The sequence below is a fragment of the Carassius carassius genome, chromosome 7 (assembly GCF_963082965.1).
Source record: "Carassius carassius chromosome 7, fCarCar2.1, whole genome shotgun sequence".
NCBI classification, from domain to species: Eukaryota; Metazoa; Chordata; class Actinopteri; order Cypriniformes; family Cyprinidae; genus Carassius; species Carassius carassius.
Window position 1 is genome coordinate 5,738,007 of NC_081761.1, and position 25,682 is coordinate 5,763,688.

Genomic DNA, 25,682 nt, shown 5'->3' on the forward strand with positions numbered 1-25,682 from the left:
AGTGTGCATGTACATGTGATGTTCTAGACTAGTGCTCATAATCATTTATAGTGCGTTCTTTCACTGGAAATTTAGAATTATCAAATTTGTCAATATATGGGACAGAACATTTATAGATCTATATAATTTCATATAGTTACTATCACACAAAGAGTGACGTTTTTCTCCAAAAGTCAGCATAATTACAAATGTGATATTGATTTTATACAACAGTTCAATAAAAACAAGAAGTTAATATCAAGAGACTTACCTTTTAGACAACATATTCCCTCACTCAAAAATCATTCCAAACACAGCCACTGTTTTAAACAACATGATAGTGTTTCGTTCCTGAATGAATCAACCGTTTAAATGATTCGGTTCTACTGCAATCTATTGTAACAGTGACTCGCTGCCACCTACTGGCGGTTTTAATTTCACATTTAAGGTACCTTATCATTTTTAAATAATTTCAAACATCACTTTTCAACGTTTTACATTTAAAATATCAAAACACAATTTATTCATCTGTAACTGCAGGTTAAAGTATTCCATGTCCCACAGAGCTGTATTAAACACTGTGTAAAAACATCTAAATGGCACTTCAGATGCAGCTTCTGTTTTCTCTGCATTGCAAATATAAATTTTGTTGATACTGATTGCATTTGATTGGTAACAGCCCAAATGCAAGTATTTGACCTAAAAGATGGTGCACAATTTTAGAAAAAAAAAGCTTAAAAAAAAAGGTAAAAAAAAAATACCAGAAATCACAGATATTGTTTTATTTAAATATTACAAAACCCTTATTATTATTCTTTTTTTTTTTTTTTTATGTGCCACCCCAAGATTTACTGTGGCCTCATCTGGCCACCCCTATTAAAATTTTCTGGGGGCGCCACTGAACAGAGTATGGACCTACACGTTTAGAAGAACACTTTTAAAAAGTGCACTTTGTTGTACATTAAATATTTGACCTTTAAACCATGTTTAAATAATCTTTTGTCATGTTTTAAAGAAAAACACAGCCTATTTTAATGTAAGTAGCCTATGTGATTATAGTTTTATTTAATATTACATTTAAAGTAATTATATTTCAAATGTCCTAAACTGCAACTTCAGCATTGCAAATGTGTAATTACAAATATCATCTTTTTAAATAGCGCATACAAGCTTAGAAAGCAATTACCTGTAAAGATGTACTGGGTCAAAAAATATTATTAACTTCACCTGCATAATTGTAAACTATAGCCTAAGACATTTTCATGTAGTTGTAAATAACATGCAATAAACTTATATTATATTCTTTAAATGTGTATGATTCTATTCTCCTCTTTTTACGACTTTATACTTCCACTAAAAATATGATGAAAAGTAATTGCAGAATTTGAATATACTCTACCTTTTGGTGTCACTGAATGTGTGCAAATGCATAGCCTAGTTTGCTCTACTGAGCTATATTCAGATGGATATGAAACATATTTATCTACTCGCTGTTTCTGAAAAAAAAGGAGAGAACACCCATACCCTGAAAGAGAATAACTCACATTCAGAACATTCACATAAAACTATGAATGAACTAATCTACTTAACAGCAGGCCTAATAGCATGCACTTCAATGTTAATGTAAGATCCAAACCTCATGTGGAGTGAGTTAACGATTTATTTATTTTTATTATAATTATTTTGTCTATACCTTTTGTTTGTTTAAAAGAAACAACAGTTAAAAAAAAGCCAAAACTGTTTCACACTGACAAATTAAAATTCAAAAAAAGAATGGATGTTATGCAAATGGTCATAAGGGAGATTGGGGATAGCCATTTAATATAATTTGGGCACTTTACTGAAAATATATTTTAAGAACATGGCAGATCTCTATGCATAATTCAGTGGAGTGGAATTACTAATAGATTTATGGTTTCCTGAGGGTGTGAAGTTGGCCGTCTTCTGGGACATTCGGCAGATCAGACACTCATTTAAATCCCAGGACATTTTGGCTCACACTCAATTGCGAAATGAAATGTTAGTGTTTAAATCTGAATGGGTAGAATGGATTGATCCCTGAAATAAAAAATGAATAGTCCTTTAAAGCAAATGCCTAATTTTCTCAAAATATTGCCATTCTTTCAAAGCCTGTACTGAAAAACAGAAAATGATCACAAGGCAGCAACAACCAAACTAAAACTGCGACATCTGGTGGCGTGGTAGTGGAACTGCTGGATGAGATATTACAATTATCTATACAGATGTTTGCTGATGTTGTACATTTAATTTCTACTGAATTTTGACATGATCAATGAAAACATATGATTTATTTAAACGAAGATGAAATGACATTTACTTTAAATGTTACCCAAGAATATGGATTTCATAGAGAATAATTTGGTAAAAATGTGAACATTGTCCTGCAGCTTGACAGCACTCAACACTGTGACTTACAGTAAAAATTATTATATAAGAACAATTAAATAATGTAATGAATGACCAGTTTAAAAGCGTGTATAACATTACAACAGTGTGCAAGTTTTTCCTTCGCTTTTATTGATCAACAACAGGCATAGACTTAAATAATGATTCAGAGAGGAGGACGTTTCGATAAAAAAGGACTAGTATGAAATAGCATGGGCTTAATACAAATACAAAAACACTGCAGCAAAATCACAATCACAAATACCTTCATGTAAAAGGTTCACATTTTTTATGCAGAGCAAATCAGCAGAATGGCTAAAAACACAACGCCTTGAACAGTTCTGAAAACTAGAAAAGGCACAAATGATATTTACAGTGAGGTCAGGGGATTTGGTTTTAAAAGAGGATTCAGTCATTTTACTGAATTAATATGTTTAATAACTCAAGGACAGGTAGGCAGCCTGATGTATGAAAGTTTGATGTCAAGTATGATGAAAAGACTAAACCAAATACTACAGTATAAATTATGTACGTTTTTTTTTTTTTTTAGGGAAAGCAACATTAAGTTGTGCTATAATTTTGGTTTTGACTCAGAAGTAAATTGTATGCTTAAATAATTTTTACATGCTAAAACCACAATTTATTAAACAGCATTTTCTAGTTACTCAAAAATTAGAGGAAGGATTCACAATGTTTACAGTCAGGATGCACTTACAGCTAACAACTCCTCAAGCATCATATCAGTTTCAATAAATTGTGTTAATTTGCTAAATTTGAGGTTGATGCATTAATGCTATGCTACATGCATTAATCTCAGGCTGATTGGCAGTGAAAGCTGTATGATGGATGTAAACTTCATACTGCACCAACAAAATCCCAAGTAAAACACACGGTAATAAAGCATAAAACACCAAACAAAGATATTTAAACAGTCAACCATGGCAAAAAAATTGAATATTTACAATGCAACAAAATAACGGAAAGTCATAAAATAATTTAGGAACAAAAAAATGTATTACACTTCCAAAACTGAACATTATATGCAACACTTCCAAAACACCACAGATATATCACTTACTGGGTCAATAAAAGTATCTGCATGGTCTCATGTATCTACAGAAAACTATACCGTTAATGCAACTCATAGAAAAATTAATAAATAAATCAAAAGTAAAAATTCAAACTGAAACCTTCACAAACAGCCCTACTATAATCTCAATCCTTAAAAGTGCAAAAACGTACCTGACAGAGCGATGCAACACAAGTGTAAATACTTTACATTCAATGGCATACACATTTCAACTGAAAAACCTAATTATCAACAATATAATGAATTTGTTGCTAAGTATTTTTGTGTACACTTGGATTACAACCATTGACCAAACACTTTCTATATTCATAATACATGAAATATTATTTTAAAATGTAAAGCAATAATAAATACACATTTAGAAACATTCTGATACAACCAGTAACTGTTAAGAGTTTTATATAATTGTGAAGGCCATACAAATTTAAATACCTGTTTAATAGACTTTAGTTTAGCAACTGTAAAAACTGCAGACTTCTTCTGTTTGTGTGTGAGTGTGTCTGTGTTAAATCTGTGCTTGTGATAACCAACTTGTTCCTGATCTCCCATTAGCCCTGATCAAAAATACAAGTTATCTACAAAGTTCAAGTTATTCAAATATGTATGGCCTAAAGGAGCACAGCACAAATGGAATGCTTAAGAAATTGTGATGGTTTCAGCCAGTGAGATGACAACCCTGAGAGCAAGAGCTTTGGCTGATCAGTCCAATGAACCTTGATCAGAACAGACCATTGAAGCTGAGACTTTATCACAATTATCACAAGATGTGCTAAATGTTTATTATAGTTAAAGCAAAAGTGAAAAGTCTGTCATCATTTACACCCTCATGTTGTTCCAAACCTCATGTTGTGTCTTTCATTGAACACGAAAAGGAGGTCTACAACATTTACAGTACTTTATAGTTGTATTTTTGTTATTTGTGAAAATGAACAGTGCCAGTTCCAAAAAGGAAGCTTGTTTTTACCAAGGGATGGATGAATGGATTGGTGGATGGATGGATAAATAAAATTAATTGACTACTTGTCTCACAATTACATTTATTGTTCCTCACAATTCTGAGAAAACTATCATAATTGTGATATGTAAATTCGCAATTGTGAGAAAAAAGTTGCAATTGCGATAAATAGAATTACGAGATGTAAACTCAGAATTCATAGAAAAAAGTCATAATTTCAAGATAAAAACTCAGAATTGCAAAAGGAAAAGACACAATTCTACGTTTACATATTAGAATTCTGAGTTTTCTTTTAGTGAGATAAAAGTCTAGGGCTTTAGAATGATTAATCGTGATTAATCACATTCAAAATATAATTGTATGTTTAAATACTATACGTGTGTATATTTATTATGTATATATAAACACACATACACATATATATGAAGGAAAATGAATTATATAAAGGTATTAATATATTAACATACAATTTTTTTTTTTACAAATATATACATTTATGTGTGTATATTTATACATGCATAATAAATATAGAGTACACAGTACACACACGTAGTATTTACACATAAACTTTTATTTTGAATGTGATTAATCCCGATTAATCGTTTTGAAGCCCTAAAAAAAGTCACAACCGCCTTTTTTCTTATCCTGTGTTGGAAACAAGCTTCCATAAAAAAGAGCAGCCTGGACATTCTGCTAAACAGAAGAAAGATAAAAATGCAGGTAAGGAACTGAACAGGTGTGTGAGTAAATGCTGACAGGTTTCAGTTTTGGGTGCATTGTTTCTTTAATGACTCTCAGGTGAATCTGACTAAAGTGAGTACATCAGTATTCTCTCAAAATCTAGTTTTAAACCTTTAAATGATGAAGGCAAATAGCTGATGTTTTTCATACACTATTAAGTTCTCATATAAAATAAACTGTAATATAACATCTACAGCAGCTGTAAATTGAAATGAATAAATAACAACTTAAATAAAACACTTATTTTCAGATTTATACTAAAATGGAATGCAGTAAACAGGCAAAAGTCTCAATGCTGTAAAAAAGTGAGCTATTTTTCTATGAGGTCACCCTTAAAATTATTTGTTGGTTTAATCCTATGATGTAGTCATGGTGATTAAGTCACTTAAGATCAATTAAAATGTTAAATAATAATTTGACTATTAAAATCTATAAATAAATGTTACCACATGAAACACATTTTTAAATCATAATATGAGAGTCTGGACTTTTCCATTAAACCATGAAATCAGGTGACCAATCCAGGCAACAGTCCCTGGACATAGTCATCAAGCACTTGTGGCATTTTCCCAAAGACATTGCACATCCAAAAATGCAACAGACCAGCAATAGACTAGAAGCATGGAGAATTGATACTGTGTACAGTAATATGAAATGTATTCATATTTCTGACAGAAATGAGACAATCTCCACACTGGCAGTGGCAGAATTAGTGGAATAATCCAAAGTCGGTTTAAAGACACTAAAAATCTTTAAACGGTTTTCAAGTAATTACTATCCAGGATAAATGTTTTTACAAATGTCTGGCAGTGATTTTACCTTCAAATTGTAAACCTTAATGTAATATGTCTATAGTTTTTTTAGAAACTTTCTTGTTTTGGATCCACACGGCCTCAGGTCCAAAATGACCCCTGCTGCCTGCAGACTCACAAAGGCTAGTTGTAATTTCTGTTGTATGTGCTAATTAAAGATCTATTAATAAGTGACAAGAATGACATCAGTCAAACAGTTCGCTACCAAAAACACAACAGAGCTTTATGCTTTAGTCGTACTTTTGTGACAAATATATATTCAAATGATTGTGTGGTTAGGTGTATGTATGTGTGTGTCACCGGGCCGTACTGGTTGGTTGATTGACAGGTGTGTACAGGTACTTCCAGATGGCATAGTAATGGATGCCTGCTCCCATTGCAACAAACAGGTGCCATATAGCGTGAGCAAAGGGCACTATTCCATCACTTTTAAAGAACACTATGCCCAACACATAACACCCGCCACCAACCAAGAGCTCACAGAGACCTGACCTGTCTGCCTACAAAGAAAACAGACATTTCATTGATTTCTAATTAGTCTTTCATATCAATTTTCATTAACAAGCGTTCATTTTCTTACCATAGAAAGGATGACAAGAGCAGGGAAAACACCCATTGCTACGTAACACATCAGCTCTACAGCTTTAAACCTGTAACTTGAAGGACGCAAGAAACATGTTCACCTTTAACACAGAAAATGTTCAAGGTGTTTTTGCATCTTTATGCAGCATGCATTTCAAATTATATGTATTCGAGATTTTTCTAATGATTCCATCATGTTTAAGGGAATATTTCACCCAAAAATGAAAACTGCTGAAAATGTACTCCCCCAGAACTGCAGAGGATCATGTTAAATTTCTCCTTACCTGTTACAATCTACATATTGGATAGATTGAGAGTGACTACATTTTCAGCGAATTTTCATTTTTGTGTTGACTAATTCTTTATTTCACTTTTCAAAATAACAAAAGCAGTCAAAAGTCATTTTAATAAACAAACAAACAAAAAAAAGTGTAAAAAATATTAATTAACTTACAATCTGCAAAGCAGTGGACAAAAGTGCAAATGTGGTTTAGGCATAAAGTTATGTCTTCAGAATCAATCATACATTTGAAAAACAGCTGAGAACTGAGCAAATAGCTGTAACTGGTTCAAAGAAAGACGGGAATTATGTCATATTAGGTCATACGAGACTTCTTCACCTTGCAAATGGTTGTCAAAAGAAAACAAAATCTATCAAAAGCACATCATTTTTTTTTTTTAGAAAAATGTAAGGTGCCAAGGCAAAATAAGACACTAGTTTAGGAATCAGCACCTCTAAATTAGAAAGAAATGTATTTGATTTAATTCAACAAATGTGACGCAGGGTACTGTGATCAACAAAATAGAAAAATCGATGCTATTTCTTACAAAATAAATCTAGAACTTCGAAATTAACACTCTTAATCATTATTAATGATAACCTTAATACTCTTAGCACATGCATACCTTTCATGTAAGAAGAAAACATAGGCAGTTCCTCCAGAGGCCATCACCCAGACCACCCAACGCATGTGGGCAGCCCATGGACCAAGATCCCACAGTGTCAGCCTGCCATAAATACATTAGATTCTTCATTAAAGGTATTGTGAACATCAAACTATCTGTGAAAGTCTCACAGTTTATTTTTCAGGATATATAAATCATAAATGCACTGTACAGTATGTAAATTTGGATGAAGTTTGCCAAATAAATAAATAAAAGTATAATTGACATTTATAACTCAAATATATGCAGCTTTGTATCAAGTTAAAATGACTAAAACCCAAAGCATCGAAAATGCTGTTTATTTAACTAAATATGTGGAAATTGTTATAAACTGTATCAGTTTAACATTGCTCAGAAAATTATCTAAATTTCTAAAAAAAAATCTGTTTGGCTTTACATAATATTTGAAATAAAATAAATACATCTAAATACACTGTTGTAAGTTTAAGCAGCCAATTGTTTTTTACAACATTATTGGTGATCCAACATTTTTCTGTGGAATCAGAATCTTTGGCACCATCACTATTTCAGCTAAAATCTCCCCATTCACACATCTTAGTGGAAACAAACTGAAAACCCTCGGTCAATGCTCTTTACATTGTTATCCATCTCCACACCCGAAACTCAGTGTTAATTTATGAAAGCTATACACAAATCCATTAATCCATTAATTATGAAGACTCTAAACCAATTTCTCAAATTGCTGCAGAAACAACAATCACTATTGACATGTTCTCACCAAGGTGTGTAGGACGGTGCAATGAGGAAATAGATCACCATCCTGTCACACATGTGGAAACAGTTCTCAACCGATCTAAAAAATAAAGTAATAGAAATTCACTTTGGATTGGATTATCATTTAGGCCTGAAAGATGATGAGATTGCAAGTACATGTAAACACTTGCAGCTACACAAGCTTAATTTCAAGAAATTAAACAAGACATACACTTGTAACTCGTTAGACAGATATTCAAGTTCACAGTACGTACACAAACTGAAAATGAACTGAACCTCAAAAAGTTTTAGATCATACTCTTACCGGAGATGAGATTTTTTTCCAGGAGATAGTATGGAAAACTGTGGATATGATGAAAAGGCTTGATAGTCCTGCCCCATAGAGCCATGCTGAAATCTCCTCCCAGTGGTCATCAGATAAGAGGTACAACAAGATCCCACCCACAATGCTGGGAATGATCCAGAGCTGAGAATAAAATACAGTCGCAGATCATGATCTCCTGTGTGAACTGTAGAGGAAATGATTTCAATATAATTGTAGATACATAATTATGATTAAAAATGAATTTCAAAAATGAAAATTTGCTTAAAATTTACTTACCCACAGGCCATCAATTTTTATTTTATTTTTACATTTCAGTATAATTTTCAGATTTTTCCACAAAATCCTAGAACTTCTATAACGTTCCCAGAAATTTACCATAATGTTCTGCCTCTTTGCAACCATGTAGATAAAGTAAGTTGTTTCTTCATCTGAACAGATTTTGAGAAAATTGGCATTACATCACTTGCTCACTATTGGATTCTCTGCAGTGAATGGGTGCCGTCAGAATGAAAGTCCAAACAGCTGATAGAAACATATTAATCCACACCATTCAAATTAAAAATGTTGTTAATGGTACCAAAACAATCACAATCACATGGTTTGATGATGCTAAGAAGGAGGGTGGAATGATGGGATTTGTTGTCTTCTACCTAACCGCTGACGGCCATCAATCAGATGGAAAGATAAATCATGGATTTAATTGATTACTGTTTAGTCAGATTATATGAAAACGATTACCACTTGTTCAACAAATATATACACTTGTGTACATTCAAACAGAATAATTGGGCATACATAGCAAACACGAGTTCCATGATTTGCGCGAGTAGATTACATACAAAGTCAATGCAAATCAGTCAATGCAATGCGATCAGACTATGGATCAGATGCCGTGTCCCGCGTTTGGCGTGTATTGCCCATAATACTAATCTTGTTGATCGTTATAATAGCATACGTTTTCTATAAAGATACAAATCAGAACAACTCACCTGTCGAGTAAAACATAAGCGAGATCGACATCTCTTTCTAGTTGAAGTTTGTCGCGAAGCTCTCTCATCTAGAAAATGCAACACTGATATTGATCCTCGCTCTTTCTCTCCTCTTGTCCCAAACTCTTCTTGGGTCATTTGGTTGGCCCGTATGCTTACGTCTACGGGAGCTGTCCTTGTCGACAGAACCAGCGGCAGATGGTAAACGGTAATTATATTCCATAAATAAGTAACACAATCCACCATAAAACGTGCAAGAAGTAAATAAGGAACTGCTTGAAGCAAGCTAGTGGTTTGCTGGACGGCCGCTAGACACTACTTTTGCAGTTGTCCACAACACTGTTGTCATGTGGTTGCTATGTTAGTAAAGGCGTTAACAAAGGGCAACTAACGTCATCGACAGGCGACTGCACTGCCCCGTGTCACTGTTTAGAATGGGAATTTTCTCATGACTTACAAGTAGTTGAAAACATTAAAGATATTGTTAGTAATCCGCTGGACAAAATATATAACACTAGCCTAGTGGTTGTTTTATATTTTACTGCAAATATATTACAAATTGTACCTTTAAGTAATAAACTGTGTTTGTAAGAAACAAATCCATCAAGACGTTTCAATTTAACATCTATGTCTCTGTCCAAATTATGAGTCCATAATCCTGTTGTCCTCTCACATCATAACATATTAGAACTGCTTTTAGACTTGTAAACAGCGCTTGATCTGAGCATATTTCTCTCCTGTATTGTTGCTAGAAGCAACAGTTTGAAGTTAAAAACGTCTTGATGCTGGATTTGTTTCATACGAACAGGCAGCTTTTCACTTCACACTGAAACATTGATTGATGGACAGGAGTTGTGTGGATTACTTAGTTATTTTGTCTTCTGATGGCAACCCTTTCATTGCAGAGGATCCATTGGTGAGCACGTGATGTAATGCATTTTTCCAAATCTATACATTTAAAGAAACAAACTCATCTACACTTTGGATGGCCTGAGGGGCGAGTACATTTTAATTTTTGTGTGAATTATTCCTTTAAGACTGTAAACACACAACTCACCGCATGTGTGGCACAGTTAGCAGCGTGCTCATATTCTGTTGGCTGATATCTCTTATTAGAGGGTGCACGATTGTTCATAAATCTAAAAAATGAAAATAAAAAAGAGCTAGAAAGTACAGAATGAAGTAATGCTAAGTAAAATTAAAAAAACTAATGCATAACTTACTATCAATCACCATCATAAAGCATACTTAAAAGGACAAAGTGTGGCTCCTGAAATTTGTGATTGAATGTTGTTTAAATAAATCAGTTTTTTTTTTATTGGTAATTTCAATAAAAATCTTTCTGATAAATTCTAAAGTTTCCAGGGGATTGATGTACATACATATTCAACTGATGTATGAAAGAAAGAAAAAATTATGCATTTTTGCATTGCTGTATGTATTGTTTCAATGTAATTGCTAATTAATTAGTCACTATGTAGGTCAAATGATCATGTGACTGACAATAACTTTTGCTTTTGGCTGGAAGAGGCTATAACCCTTACAAACATCTCTGCACAGTGCTGATGTCACTGTTGTCATGGAAACATACTAGGTGATGAAAAGAGGAGGATGCTGTGTGTGATTTCTTTTTCTTCTTTTATACCACAGAGTGACACTTTGAATTCAGGACCACAATTTTACGTTACAGTGTTTATGTCAAATAAAGAAACTTTAGTAAAATAAAGACATTCCTAGAAATGTGATGCAAAAATTTACAATTTTGCTGTAGCAATGTATTACAAATAACTCCACTTTAATTAGTAGAATGATTAGTACAAAATGGTCCTGAATGTCAGTCTCACTTGTTCATGATTAGAAGGTTTAAATACTAAAAAGAGTTTGGAGTAGCTATTTGCCAAAACCAAAAATAAATAACAGTAGTTGTGAGCACACAGCTGCATGATAACTATGGAATGATATTGCGGACTTTATTCAAAAGGAATTGCAAATTGTATTTGCAATTGCGTTTTCAATTTGTGGATGCATAAAATGTGACATAATCCAAACGCAAATCGCGCATTACCGTTTTCATTTTCGATTAAGCGAACGCACAGTGTCTGCCAAATTTAAAATGGAAATGCAAAGTCCGTTTGTCATTGTGTTTCCCATATCTTACGAGCTATGAGCCTGTCATATTTAAACAGCAATATTAATTACCACATTTGCCTTTTCACTCTCTCTGCACTGTGCATGTAAACTGCCAAAACTCAGATGGAATTCCAATACCTTTTGCATTTGAATTTCCAACGTCTACACGGAAACCTGTTTAATCAAGTGACAGAGGTGGGGCCATTTTATTGGGCGTGTTTGCATTGGGAAGTGAAGTCACTCACAGTCGACGGCAATAAATAATTAATTAATTAGTGTGGACTTTGTCATCTAAATACTTAATAACCAGTAAGGTTAAGGCTGTGTCTTACAAATTACTTCATCTTTTCTATCCTGTGAAGCTTTACTTAAAAAAGATGTTTCCTGATATTGACACTTTATGTTCTTTTTTTGGTGCTGAACACGAATCCATTTCTCATCTCTTCTGGGAATGCACATATACAAGTCTGTTCTAGTAGAATTTTTGTATCTTCGATCGTACTAAAATGTGCCATGTTTTTACTAGGGTAAATATGAGTTAACGATAGTGTTTATAATTAAACCACAGTAGCCACAAATGTACAGTCGTCTGAGACGTTATGAAATGTTCTTTAACATCATGAACCATAAAATGTAGTCAGTGTTCTGCTATTGTTTATTTTCATAATAGGTAAACACAGGTCACATTTCCTTGATTCAGCAGCTGCACGATGTAAAGCCGAGAGTCCTGTCTTGAATCTAGAGATCTGGTGCTGATTCAGTGTAGATTGGTAGCTCGGTGGTTAGTGACTGTGGTCTCTCGTGGCGCACCGTCTTTAAACGCGTGTTCGAAACCTGGGCCAACCGAGCGGCAACCTCCCGCTCTCTCTAGTGAAGCCAATAAGGAAGTGACTAAAGCTGCAATTCATCGACTGGCCGCTTGAGGCTGGCTGCAAAAGAGAGTCAATCCCATAGACTACCCATGTTAAAATGCCCAACTTTACAGCAGAAAAAAACATGTTTTAAGCCTGGTGCAAAAAATGATTTTGGTCTATATAGCTAATTTTGCCCTTTATGACAACTGTGAGGGGGGTGAATTTTTTTATAACTCATCCGTTTAAATTATATTAAGCCTTAAAGTTCTGCATAATTAAGGGCGTGGCCACTTGAGTGACAGGTGAATTGCCACTGCTGTCACAGCCGTCGCGCTAGGTGGGCGTGGCTTCAGCAAACAGCTCCCGCCCTTTTGCCCATTTTCGATTGTCTGGGAGAGTCGCGCGGTGACGCGCTGCCAAGATGGCGACGGCTCGCTCTGCACACTTTAGGCTTCAAAAACTCTCTTCAGGAGTCTACGGGTGACGTCACGGACACTACGTCCATGTTTTTATAAAGTCTATGGGGCCAACACAGACGTTCTTCATTTTTCTGTTTATCCTACTAACTTCAGCCACGAAACGGGCGATCATACTAATAACTTGTAATCTTTACAAGAATATCTGAATCATGCAATGAGCAAGTCTGCGTTTATTAAATACTTAATATCGCGTCAGTTTGTGCTTTCAGAATCGCCGAATCTGCTGCCGTCGTTCCAGCACATTTGCAGCGGGGACCAGAACCAGGAAGTTGGTCACCACATTACACGGTAACCAGTTAAACCGTAACACCGGGAAGATTAGGCAAATAGAATGGTGACGTAGGTCTGCGGGCATTTCTCAATACAAAGTACGCGGATTTCGGACTTGCATCCTCAGTAGTTCAGACTTTGTGCATTCAACTCAGGAGTGTGATGTCTGCGAGGACGCAGGTCCGGTAATTCTGCAAACAGCAGCGTACTTGATAACATGTCAGCTCGCCTTGACTACTGCAATTTTCCTCACTGTATATTTACAATAAAATGAAAAAGGATATGAAATACCACAGCCTCCTTTCATTTTTCATTTAAACATAATAATAGCAGCAGAAATGTACTTAGTTCAGGGAAATGTGTATATATACAGTCATTACAAATGTAACTAAATATTATATCAATTACGGCTGCAACTAACGATTATTTTGATAATCGATTAATCTGTCGATTATTTTTACGATTAATCGGTTTATGTACTTATATTTTAGTTTTTTCCATTTTTTCCCCAAGTAAATTATTAATAAATGGTCTTTATCATTCAGCATAGATTTAAAAGATTTTAACCATTTTGCACTGTCATATCCTCATCAAAAATATACCTGGAGTTGTTTTATTGTGTTAGTAATCCTTTGTCGAACTCTTCTGCAATCAGAACACTGACCCATACTCTAGCAAATTTCACAAGGAGATTTCAAATAATGTTTTCACCATGGCAGTCCTTAGAGCTCCTAAAGTAGTTTAACATCCTGAACAAAGCTTATTAAGGAATCTTTCAGAACATATTTTCACGAAGAATAAGGATAAAACAGAATAAAATTGCAGTGCATTGTATTTTATTATTTACTGGGAAAAAGCTTTATAGCTTTTGCTGTGAAATTGTAAACAATCCTTCAAAAAAAGTGCCAATGGCATGAAACCTGAATGGAACTCACAATTTAAAGTAAAATCCATCAGAAGGTTGTCCAGAAAAAAAAAATAGGACACACACAAAAAACCTGCTGTGTGAAAAAGAGCAGTGAATAATACTTAGAAAAAAAAGTGCATTTCAAATATCTACATTTACCTCTCTCATTCAGTCATAATTAGGCTGCACGACTGAATTTTGAACTGGTAAACGACAAACTGATCACAGAACATGTTTGTAAAGCTTTAAATGTTAACTGTTAAAAAGCAATGTTATCAGCTTTTACGACTAAACATTTGCAAACAACATTGTACTGGAGAATCTGCACAAATGAAAGTCTTAGGTCTTAAGTCTCACAAATCGCGCCTAAAAACGCGTGGAAAACGCTAGGCGCACCGCTTTCTCCTTTCCAAAGCACTCGCGCAGAAGCGCCCCTGAGGCGTCTGCCTTTGCTAAGCAACCATGACGTGCTCTCTCCTTGAAGACGCGGAAATCTCCACCTTCAATACCACGACTTAGGTGCCCTTGAGCAAGGCACCGAACCCCCAACTGCTCCCCGGGCGCCGCAGCATAAATGGCTGCCCACTGCTCCGGGTGTGTGCTCACAGTGTGTGTGTGTGTTCACTGCTCTGTGTGTGTGCACTTCGGATGGGTTAAATGCAGAGCACAAATTCTGAGTATGGGTCACCATACTTGGCTGAATGTCACTTCACTTCATTTCAGCAAAGGATAAATGGATTTGCAGCTCAAAAAATCGCTTGCAGTAGCTCTGCTACTAAATTTATTTCAAAATGGAAATCCATATACAGCTATGATCAGCTGTTCCTTCATCTTGACTGAGCTTTTAACGTTGTTACGGGAAAGGATGAAGCTGATTGGTTAGTTCTTGTCACATGACCCGTGGTAAGGTTGCTGCATTCTGAAAAGTTTAAATGTTTTTAACTCGATGCGGTGCGGTGTTGGAAATAACGAACTTGAGCGCGCAAAAGACGCGATATGTGAACGTTCCCTTAAACAGTGCAGTAGTGCAGAGTTTACAGGTTACTCTTCTTTTTTAAAGGCTCAATGTAAAGTACTCCCACATCACGCTGAATGCTGCAGACATAGACATGTCTATGGCTGCAGAGACGCTGTTCGGGAAGCACGTGACATAAAACAAGGCCAGCTATTGGCTATTCGCTACTTCTCCTGTTGTACTGGCTGAGTAAAACCTCCGGTGGCTCATTACTGCCACACTTTGGTCACCGCAGATTTGAAATATGCACGAAATGAGCCGCTTACGGCAAATAAAAGTTATTTAGCAACGAATCGATGACTAAATTAGTTGACAACTATTTTAATAATCGATTAAATCGATTCGTTGTTTCAGCTCTAATATCAATTGCCTCTTTTATTACCGTCGACTGTGAGTGACGTCACTTCCCAATGCAAACACTCCCAATAAAATGGCCCCACCCCTGTAACTTGATTGACAGGTTCCCGTGTAGACATTGGACATTCAGATGCAAAAGAATTTGCTATTCCATTTGAGTTTTGGAAGTTTACATGCACAGTGCAGAGAGAGTGATAAGGCAAATGTCCGCAATATCATTCCATAGATAACGTTAAACAATATAGACTGATACTTCAATTAGTTCAAACAGAACTGATTTGACTTCTAATATGGTTGCTTCTCTTAATGACCACATCTGTCCTAATTTCTATTGTTAGCAACCCAAATAACATGGCCTAAATTTATTCTAGTATTAATTAATACTGGTCACTCAGTCAACATTTTCTGAAACTTATGGACCCCACAAAAAGACAGTTGAGTTAATCTTTTATGTTGGCTTAATGTTTTCTGACAATCACTTGAGGAGTTGCTAGAACAAGAAGTGTCTAAATTGATTTAATCCAAATGTATGTATATTGCCTTTTCCACAAAAGGGTCCAAATATCATTAATAGGCTACATCATAATCTGATTCGCTCTCTCGGGTCTGTATTTATTTATTTTTAATTAAAAATCATATTTTGGGCAGTTTTTTTCATTTTTCCCCCCCCGCAAGAATATCAGGCTTTTAAGTAGATTTTGACAGTTTTACTTTAATCCCTCTCTCTCTCTCTATATATATACTCATTTGAAAGCATAAGCGCCTGTCCAGCATCACTCAGTGTCTCTTCCCATCAGCACATCCTCACGAAGCCAGGAATAATTAACGATCTGATCCAGATGTCGACTGCATGTACATGGTTACGTTACTGAATCCCAGAGACCTTGATCTCAGGCTCCACGTTCACGGTCGAATTTAAACTATAGTCGCAATTGTTCGTTAATACACATCAAAAATCCGTCTTTTTCTACCACTCCGTCAAACATCAGTCAGACAACACGACGATCTGTTCAGGGAACGTAGCGATTTAAAAAAATTGATAATCCACGATGCTCGTTTATAGGAAATTACAATCGTATAAACATAAAACTTCCCAGATTCGACACGTGTACGTTTAATGACAAATACATAACGTAACAACCAGGGACGTGCAGTCAGGGAAGGCAGTGCCTCACCAAAGGAAATGTTGACATTACATTTATTAATTCCAAGAGCTTTATTAATTCACCACATTATTAATTGCATTAATTTTATTCCAAATATTATTTTTTTGTAACAAAAATTTTCAGGAATACACATAATATACTCATTTTGCCATTGTTTGCTCCTAAAAACCGTTGTTTCATGCAGAAAATTCAAAAGCCATGGCCATTGAGGCAGAGGTGAGCGGTGCCTCTTTGGTCCATAGAACGTAGTTTATGTAGATTTGCGCATGCGCAGTCAGTTCTCATGCTGTCTTGAATGATCAAAATTGAGGCAGAGACCGAGCTTGCTTCATGTCACGTGATCTACTCGCTCTCACTCAATCCGCGCGCTTCCCGAATACTAGCATCTAGTATACTTGCGTGTCGGTGTGTGCGCCTAGCAGTTTGTAGGAGCGAATAAGCTGTTTTTGTACTTTAAAGCTGTACTGCTGACGCAATGTTTTCTGACTGTAGCCTGGTGCGCCGTCACCAGACCAAAAGTGTGTGTCGTGGCTGTCTGTGCGTGTTTGCGCATTTTGATGGAGTGACTAGGCTGCCGCGCCGCCTCCTTCTGTGTCCCGCACAAAACATTTGTTTGTTGTATAAGTCATAAGATAGATGTGTCCATTAATTTGATTATTATATTTGATTGTGCATTAGCCTCACATGACTGACTTTGCTGAATGCAGGCAGCGATCTGATGATGCCTGATATGAACTTGGGTTGCTAAATTAACTGAATGAATATATGAACATATATTCCACACATTGATAGGTCACAGCCTACCCATGACAAGATTTCACCGCACGTTACTGGTAACAACGTAAAGCGTTCTTTGTTGCACCTGGATGTCATGCACAACCCCAGAATGAGACACAATCTTATTTGAAAATAAGATTGTCGCTAAATTTTCACATTTCATCGATAACAAAACACTCACCTTTCATTTAAACGCGTAAACCCAACAGTTGACTGAGTAATGACGTAGTCCAGTGCTTATACGAAGAGCTCGTCTTTCAGATACACACTATTCTACAAAACAATCGCTCTTAGTCTTAACCATCATTCGGGTGATCAACTACAGAACTGAATGAGCATTATGAGCAGTAATCCGGAAATACAGCATGTAATAACGGTCTCAGGACTCCGGTCTTCCTGCAAGAGAGAGACGAGTGGATCATCAGTGTAGGATTCTGCGTTTAATGGTCTATTAGATATGTGTATTCATCCCAGATACTGGACTCGTGCCATATTTTCCAGCGTGTGCTAGATTTTTATTTAAAGATTCACAATGGTATAGACTCCATTTATAAGACAAACCCACAAGGGTTACCACCACAATAACTAATGAAATTAATGAAACTAGCACCACTCCAACATCTTAACGGTCACTCACAGTTTTGAACAGACTTTATAGTGCACGTTCCAAACGAAAATTTTATAATTCATGACAATTGTAACATTGATGTACCATTTACATGGTAATGCAAAATCTGATTTTAAAATGGGTTTTAAAGAATTAATTTTGAGATTAAGTTTTCAGTTGATAAATCATTTCTGATTATTTCTAAAATGTGATAGAGAAAGAGGTAACAAAGAGGTCTTTTTAAACAAAGGTAAAAACTCGATTTGAGGGTGCACTCGTCATTAATCTATTACTTTTCCTTCATAGTTTTTAACAAAAAACATTGGTTAATATATTTGGGAGTCTTCGACCTTTACAACGATATATAGTTTGTCAAGAATAGATTTCATTGTAATATAGTGAAGTAAATGTAGGTGTCCCATATACGGGACGGGGTGACCGTTATTAAATTATAGTTGCCAGATAACTACACACAACACAAATAAGGTTTTGTTCACGTTTTTATTAAGATATCATACATCTAAAAAGCACTAATTCTTTAAGACAACGTTCAAAGTTTTAAAAATTACTTTTGCACACAAGTGACATACATGAAGAGCCCTTTCCAAAGTGTATCACCAAATGGACTTCTTGTCTACATGCATCTGCAAATAACAAAAGATATAAAAAAGGTACACCACACAAGAGCATACATTGAGCGGACCGTGCAGCCTCAACCAGTCCAGAGGTTTCTCAATCACTCCAGTCTTTACACATGCCTTTATAAATGTTATTCAGAACCACCTGCTAAAAATAGTCACTACCAGGGTATCATACATACACCGGATTATTGAATTGAAAAAAAAAAAAAAGTGGGTAGGTCTCACCTCTAACGAAGACATATTGCCAGTTGGGAACTTCATGCTTACCATCAGTGAAAGCTGACAAACAAAAGGAACATTAGTAATGAGCATCAAACCTTAAAATGCAAGACACCACAATTCAAAGTTTACAAATTTTGACCAATAAACTTACATGTATATTGTTGGGAGTTGTTAAGTGGGAATCAATTGAACACAAAATGGGGCGGGGCTTATTCACGTTCGGATATCACATGGTAGCCAAATTCAAAAGTTATAGAACCACAATACATTAAACACTATGGCGATATATATTGTATCAAACTCACAAAAGCACGTTAATTAAAAGAGCCTCAGACTAGAAGTTATAATCAGCTGCTGTAATACAGCGTTCATACGAGGTGTCAGAAAAGTATTAGAAGTCATCAGCGGCTCCAAGTCACATTTACTCAAGACCGAGTTTATGGACCAAGCTTAATTCACTTACCACCAAATTAACTCGTCACATTCGTTGTGACTTCAAATCGATGCATCAAACGCAGATGTTCAGCAGCCTAAACGACTATGGCGCGAATCATCCGAGGCCACGTGCTTCATCAATCCCATCACGAGGCAGCCTGGAAACTCTACAACCAGAGAAGAGAAGTTTAACACGCAGTTCATGCGTAAATCCAACTCAAGCATCTCAAACTAAAATCTTGAGGGAGATCCGGGAGTTTAACGTAACCACACGCAACAAAAAGATCTTAAATTTAGACATCAATAGTAAATCGTTACAGTAAATTATCAGACTTCTTAAGCGAGCGTTGAGGTTAGAAAACTAAACTGAAAGCAATGGAAGAGTACTTACACGCTCGTAATCATAAAGCGACTTTCTGAAGAGGGCATGTTGTAGCGCTGCATTCTCCTCAAACAAAAGTTCGCTGAAAAAAAAGGGAAGGCTAGTTTTCTTCCATGGTTTTTATAAGAAGTCTTCTTTGTGACCTCCACCAGCGTATCAAAGACGCGTTCAAAGCTCATGTATGCCCTCTGCTGGTTGGCTCTACTTGAAAATAACACGTATCCAGTAACATGCAATTTTTATTGAGATTGTATTAAGATACCGTTTCTTTGTCAGGAATCTCTCCATGCACACAGGTTAAATTCGAAATAGCATTCTAGCATACTTTCTTTTGCCATTTGTTCCATATATTTATATGGCTTTTTATTCTATTACATTTTCTATTACATAACTATTAATGTAAATATGATATTCAGCCTTTGTTGTGGAAATATGTTTGTATATATCAGATGCTTTTGTAACATGAAGCAACATGCTGGGACAGCTGGAGCAAATTGGGTGCCTCACAAAACGTGGTACTTCAAGAGTCTGGTGAGTGTAGATAACTACAAGAGCTCACTACAGCAAACACAGTATTATATATATAAAAAGACTACAGTATAATGCACTTATGCACATTGTACATCCCTATGTATCTTAAAGGGTTAGTTCATCGAAAAATCATAATTATGTTATTAATAACTTACCCTCATGTCGTTCCAAACCTGTGAGACCTCCGTTTATCTTTGGAACACAGTAGTGTTGTCAGGGTACCAAAATTTCAGTATTCGGTACTGATACCAGTGAAAATCCACGGTTCTCAGTACCAATTTCGGTACCAAAGCAAAACACAATATGCTAATAAAAAAAAACACACACACACACACTTTTTATCACTAAAAATAAAACCAATGCCATTCTTTATACTTATTTAAAATTGTGATTAAAGTTTTTTTTTACAAGTAATACAATTATACAAAAAACAGTAAACAAGTTTTACCCAAATTTTATTTGTCTTTTAATTAATGAAATTTGAACACATTCTATTTTTTGGTAAATAAAGGATTTGCTATTAAAATTAAAACATGGAAGAAATATTGTGTGATTTATTTCTTTAAAAAGTTTTATAAATTTTTTCAACAGTAGTAGCAGTATCACATACATTCTACTAAATAATAGTAATATTTCTAGCACAATGCCTTCTTGTAAAAATGAACTTATTTTGACGGGATGCCATGAATAACCTTTAAACTGACACTGGATTTACTCAAATGAAACGGTAAAATGCTTGTGAAGTGACTCAGAACAGTTCTGGTGATGTTGTTTATGTATTTATGTCTGTAACAATAAAAACTCCGTAATCTTCGGGAAGAAGGAGGCGGGAACCGGCAGACAATCAAAATGAAAGCTTTAATAATCAAAATAAAGACAAAATAGCGCGTCAGCCCCTCACGGATGACTGACGCGCACAAATAAAAAGCAAACACAAACTAAAACCCAGGCCTGGTCCTCTCTCGTCCTTCACTGTCGTCGCTCCAGTTTTATATCCTTCCATCTCCTCCGTGGGACTCGAGACCGGTGGGTCGAACAGGTGTCATTCATCTCCAATCACTCCACCGGCCTCGATCTGTTCCCTCGCCTCTCGCAGGCCGGGGGGTACCCACGAGACTGCGCTCTACCCCCCCCCCCCCCTCTCCCGGGGACCTGCGGGAACCTGGGGGTAGGACAGACGAGGCGGGAGAAAAGGAGATGGAAGGAGGAGCGACAGAGACGAGAGAGGGGAGAGAGGAAAAAAAGAAGAAAAAAAAAATTCCGGTTCCCAGACGCACTGCCACTTGGCCCTCCACCAGCTGGGCGATCTCCTCCGCGGTGCCTGGCGGTGGCACTGGACGGCCCTCGGCGGACTCCTCCGCCGACACTCCTCCGCCGCCCGGTGGATGGCGACGGCTCCTCCGGTTTTGGGCAGCCGGCAGGAGTCCCCCGTTCACTGCTCCTCCCCATTCCGGCGGTTGGCAGCAGGCTACGGCCCCCTGGCGAACGGCGCAGACTCCTCCGCTCCCTCACGGACGGCAGCCACCCCTCCACATCAAGGGCAGCCGGCAGCGAGCTCGCCCGTCCCCGGCAACTCACTCCAGCCCACCGCCTCAAGCGTCCATGGCGGCACACTTCCTCGCCAGCTCGATGGCACCGCGGATTCACCACAGCGGCGAGGGATCTTCAGCAGCGCGTCCCTCCTTCTCCCGGGCTTCGGCACCACTGTAACAATAAAAACTCCGTAATCTTCGGGAAGAAGGAGGCGGGAACCGGCAGACAATCAAAATGAAAGCTTTAATAATCAAAATAAAGACAAAACAGCGCATCAGCCCCTCACGGATGACTGACGTGCACAAATAAAAAGCAAACACAGACTAAAACCCAGGCATGGTCCTCTCTCGTCCTTCACTGTCGTCACTCCAGTTTTATATCCTTCCATCTCCTCCGTGGGACTCGAGACCGGTGGGTCGAACAGGTGTCGTTCATCTCCAATCACTCCACCGGCCTCGCTCTGTTCCCACGTCTCTCGGCCCCGCCCCACTCGTCACAATGTCCTCATTGAGATGGCAGATGCTGAAATTACTGCAAATGTCACGTGCTTCAGTCTATGCAACCCTCTACGGACACCTCTGCAATTGAATCGCCATTGGCCATTAAATATTTTAGTTTACTCGCCAGACTGATATATAATTAGAACTTTAGTAATTTACATTAAACACAGGTGCGCTGTGCATCCATTGAGATGAACTGAATCACACAGATCGCCTGACTGAGAGTGAAACTTTAAAGCGCTCAGTCAGAGAGTGTTCGGCGAGTGAACATATATCTGAGCTAAACTTATACTTAGCCTCCAACTCACACAATGGCGAGTAAAATCTGAGAATTTATTAGCCATTGGCTAATATTAGAAATCATTTAGTCGGCAGAAGGAAGATTTAGTAGCATATGCGAGTGGTGTACTCGCAATTTAGAGGGTTGCTATGTAGTAAACAAACCCGCACGTCTCATTCATTCATTCACACAGAGACACGCAGAACATGCAGGATTCAGATTTCAACCAACTTTTGCGGCTTAACATTTAAAAATACTGGTCCATATGGAGATTTGATTTGATTAATTTATGCTAACTTTGACAAATTCTTTGACTGTCCATATTAAAATGTAAGTTTCATTTTCATGACTGGATTTTGAGATTCCGTCCGTGTCTTCTGCTTCGCTGTAATCATATTGCTGTATGCGTCAAGAACCGGGTTTGAACGGGACCTCGGTACCACCGGTACTTAAAGAAACCTGGTACCGTCATTTTTTAGTAACGACTTGGTACCGAAGTACCGGGTCTTTTGACAACACTAGAACACAGTTTAAGATATTTAAGATTAATCCGAGAGCTCTCAGTCCCTCCATAGAAACTGTGTGTACGGTATACTGTCCATGTCCAGAAAGGTAAGAAAAACATCATCAAAGTAGTCCATGTGACATCAGAGGGTCAGTTAGAATTTTTTGAAGCACCGAAAATACATGTTGGTCCAAAAATAGCAAAAGCTATGACTTTATTCATCATTGTCTTCTCTTCCGTGTCTGTTGTCAGAGAGTTCAAAACAAAGCAGTTTGTGATATCTGGTTCGCGAACGAATCATTCGATGTAACCGGATCTTTTTGAACCAGTTCACCAAATCGAACGGAATCGTTTTAAATGCTTCGCGTCTCCAATACGCATTAATCCACAAATTTTTTAATTCAGTTGGAGGTGTATTCCAAAGCTGAGAAGCTCTTACAGAAAAGTATAAATGGCTAAAGGAGGTGAACCTGAAATGAATTTCACAGTCTCCTCTCTGAGCAGATCTATTGTTAAAATTGTTCTGCTTAATAAATATACTAAGTGGTGGGGGAGCTTTTCCATTTACAATCTTAAACAGACAAGCATCAATGTATTTTGTTAATTCTTTCCAACTAAGAATCATATCTATCATATTTGCCCCAAATTTTGCAGTGATGGTAAGGATTGGGTTTTTATATAATACTTTATACAGTGTGCTTGTTTATACAGAGAGAGAATAGGCTTTGGTGTTGTTGCTTTAGCTTGAGACCAAGTTATCATACAGTATGTTAAGTGAAGAATAATCAATGAATTTATACATAATTTTGCTGCTGTAGTTTTTAGAACGTTTATTATATGCCTAAAAAAAAGCAAGATTATTTTAAGTTATTTGCAATACTTTCTTCACTTGTTTTTTGAAAAATAAAGTGGAATCAAGGATAATACCAAATATTTAACATGAGAGACTATGATGATCTCTCCAGACACTTACATTTTGGGATCACAGTCAGTTACAGAGTGTTGTGTGAAAAACATACAAACTGTCTTCTTTACATTAAGAACCAGATGTAAATCATTAAGCCATTTATTTACTTTTATCATTATTGCACACAGTTTAGGAGCTGCTAGTTCTTTGGTTTTTGTATGGACATAAATTACAGCATCATCAGCGTACATCTGAACATCACACCCTGTACATACAGAGGGTAAATCATTTATTTATAAGCTGAAAAGCAGAGGCCCCAGGCACACCCATTTCATTGAACAGAAAGGGTAAAGTTTCACTACCCACCCTAACACGCTGAAATGTACCTGCAAGATAAGACTTCATCCAATTTTGCACATTAGGGGAAAAAATCATAAATTAGCTAATTTAAAAATGAGTATTTGATGATCGACAACATGCGAATGCCCTCTTTAAATCCAAGAATATGCCCCCAATAACACCTTCTTTGCCCATTTTTAACTTGATATTTACTAAGAGAAAACAATTGTTTTGTGCTGAGTGGTTGGCTCACATTTACACATTTGCATTTGGTGAAGTGTGTAAGGGCTGCTATTAAGATGACTTAATAATGGTTCAGAATTGCATTTCTCAGCAATTTTGGAAATAATGGACAAAATGCTATTAGGCCTATAGTTACTTGTCTCAGTCTTGTCTCCTGATTTATAAACCAGGACAGCAAAGGCTAATCTTTAATAGAGGCATTTAATTAACTTTGTTATTGATCCAGTGAAAAAATATGCATGCCTTTTACAGGGTTGCCAACTCTCACGCATCTGGCGTGACACTCACGCTTGGACTTCAACGTGAGATTGATGCTGAAAGCATGAATGTCACACCAGATGCGTGAGAGAGTTGGCAGTTCTGCTTTTAAGAAACACAGAATCTAATCCAAGTATATATTTAGACTTGGATGTTTTAAGATGTCACAAGTCAGTCAGGCTCATCACCAGCACCTGTTCACAATCATCCCATCAGCTCACCTCCATATAAAAGCACACACCTCAGTTAATCAAGTTGTCCGATCTTGTAGCTGCAAAGCAGAATTACTCCTGTTGCTTAGCTACCTGTGTTGACTCACTACTAACCTCTTATTTATCCATTCTCCTAGGCTCCTGTGGTTCACCAGTGTCTCTACATCGTTCCTCCTGAGTGCCTTCTATGATCCCTTCTCCAACCGCTCCTCTCCAGCGTGAACCCTGAGGTGTGTGCAACATGTCGGCCATCCTGGTCACGCCACTGGCGGCTCTGGAAATTCCCAATACCTCATCCTGTCAGTCAAGCCTGACTCGGTGATCCCACTGAACTATCTCACCTGCATATCTCCCGTGTTCAACTAATAACATCTGTCAGTAAATCTAACTCACTCTTACCTTCTGTCTCAGAGTCCATGTGTTCCATAAGAGAGTTCCGAAATGTATTAACTTTAGATTCAGATACCTCCATTAGAGACCGGGCAGATTGAGAGATGTCTATCTGTGGTGTAGTTGAAATTCCAATATGATTAATGGGCACCGTCCTCTTTACAGAATTCACAAAATAAGAAT

General features: G+C 36.9%; 1 long non-coding RNA gene, 1 other non-coding gene and 1 pseudogene across 3 annotated transcripts; all 3 read right to left on the reverse strand.

Annotated features, from left to right (window-relative positions):
• Nucleotides 1–6,212: 6,212 nt before the first annotated feature.
• Nucleotides 6,213–10,757, reverse strand: LOC132143405 (monocyte to macrophage differentiation factor 2-like; annotated as a pseudogene).
• An 8,018-nt stretch (nucleotides 10,758–18,775) lies between these two features.
• On the reverse strand, nucleotides 18,776–25,370 carry LOC132142991 (uncharacterized). Of its 2 annotated transcripts, none has more exons than XR_009434148.1 (4): nucleotides 25,217–25,370; nucleotides 19,811–20,000; nucleotides 19,298–19,586; nucleotides 18,776–19,130 (listed from the first exon to the last, which is right to left on the reverse strand). It is a non-coding gene; the product is annotated as an uncharacterized LOC132142991 (long non-coding RNA). The 2 variants fall into 2 exon arrangements; XR_009434149.1 differs by having other exon boundaries at nucleotides 18,776–19,041; nucleotides 19,448–19,586; nucleotides 25,217–25,231.
• Nucleotides 19,309–19,394, reverse strand: LOC132144360 (small nucleolar RNA SNORD60). Its single transcript, XR_009434351.1, has one exon. It is a non-coding gene; the product is annotated as a small nucleolar RNA SNORD60 (small nucleolar RNA).
• Nucleotides 25,371–25,682: the final 312 nt, after the last annotated feature.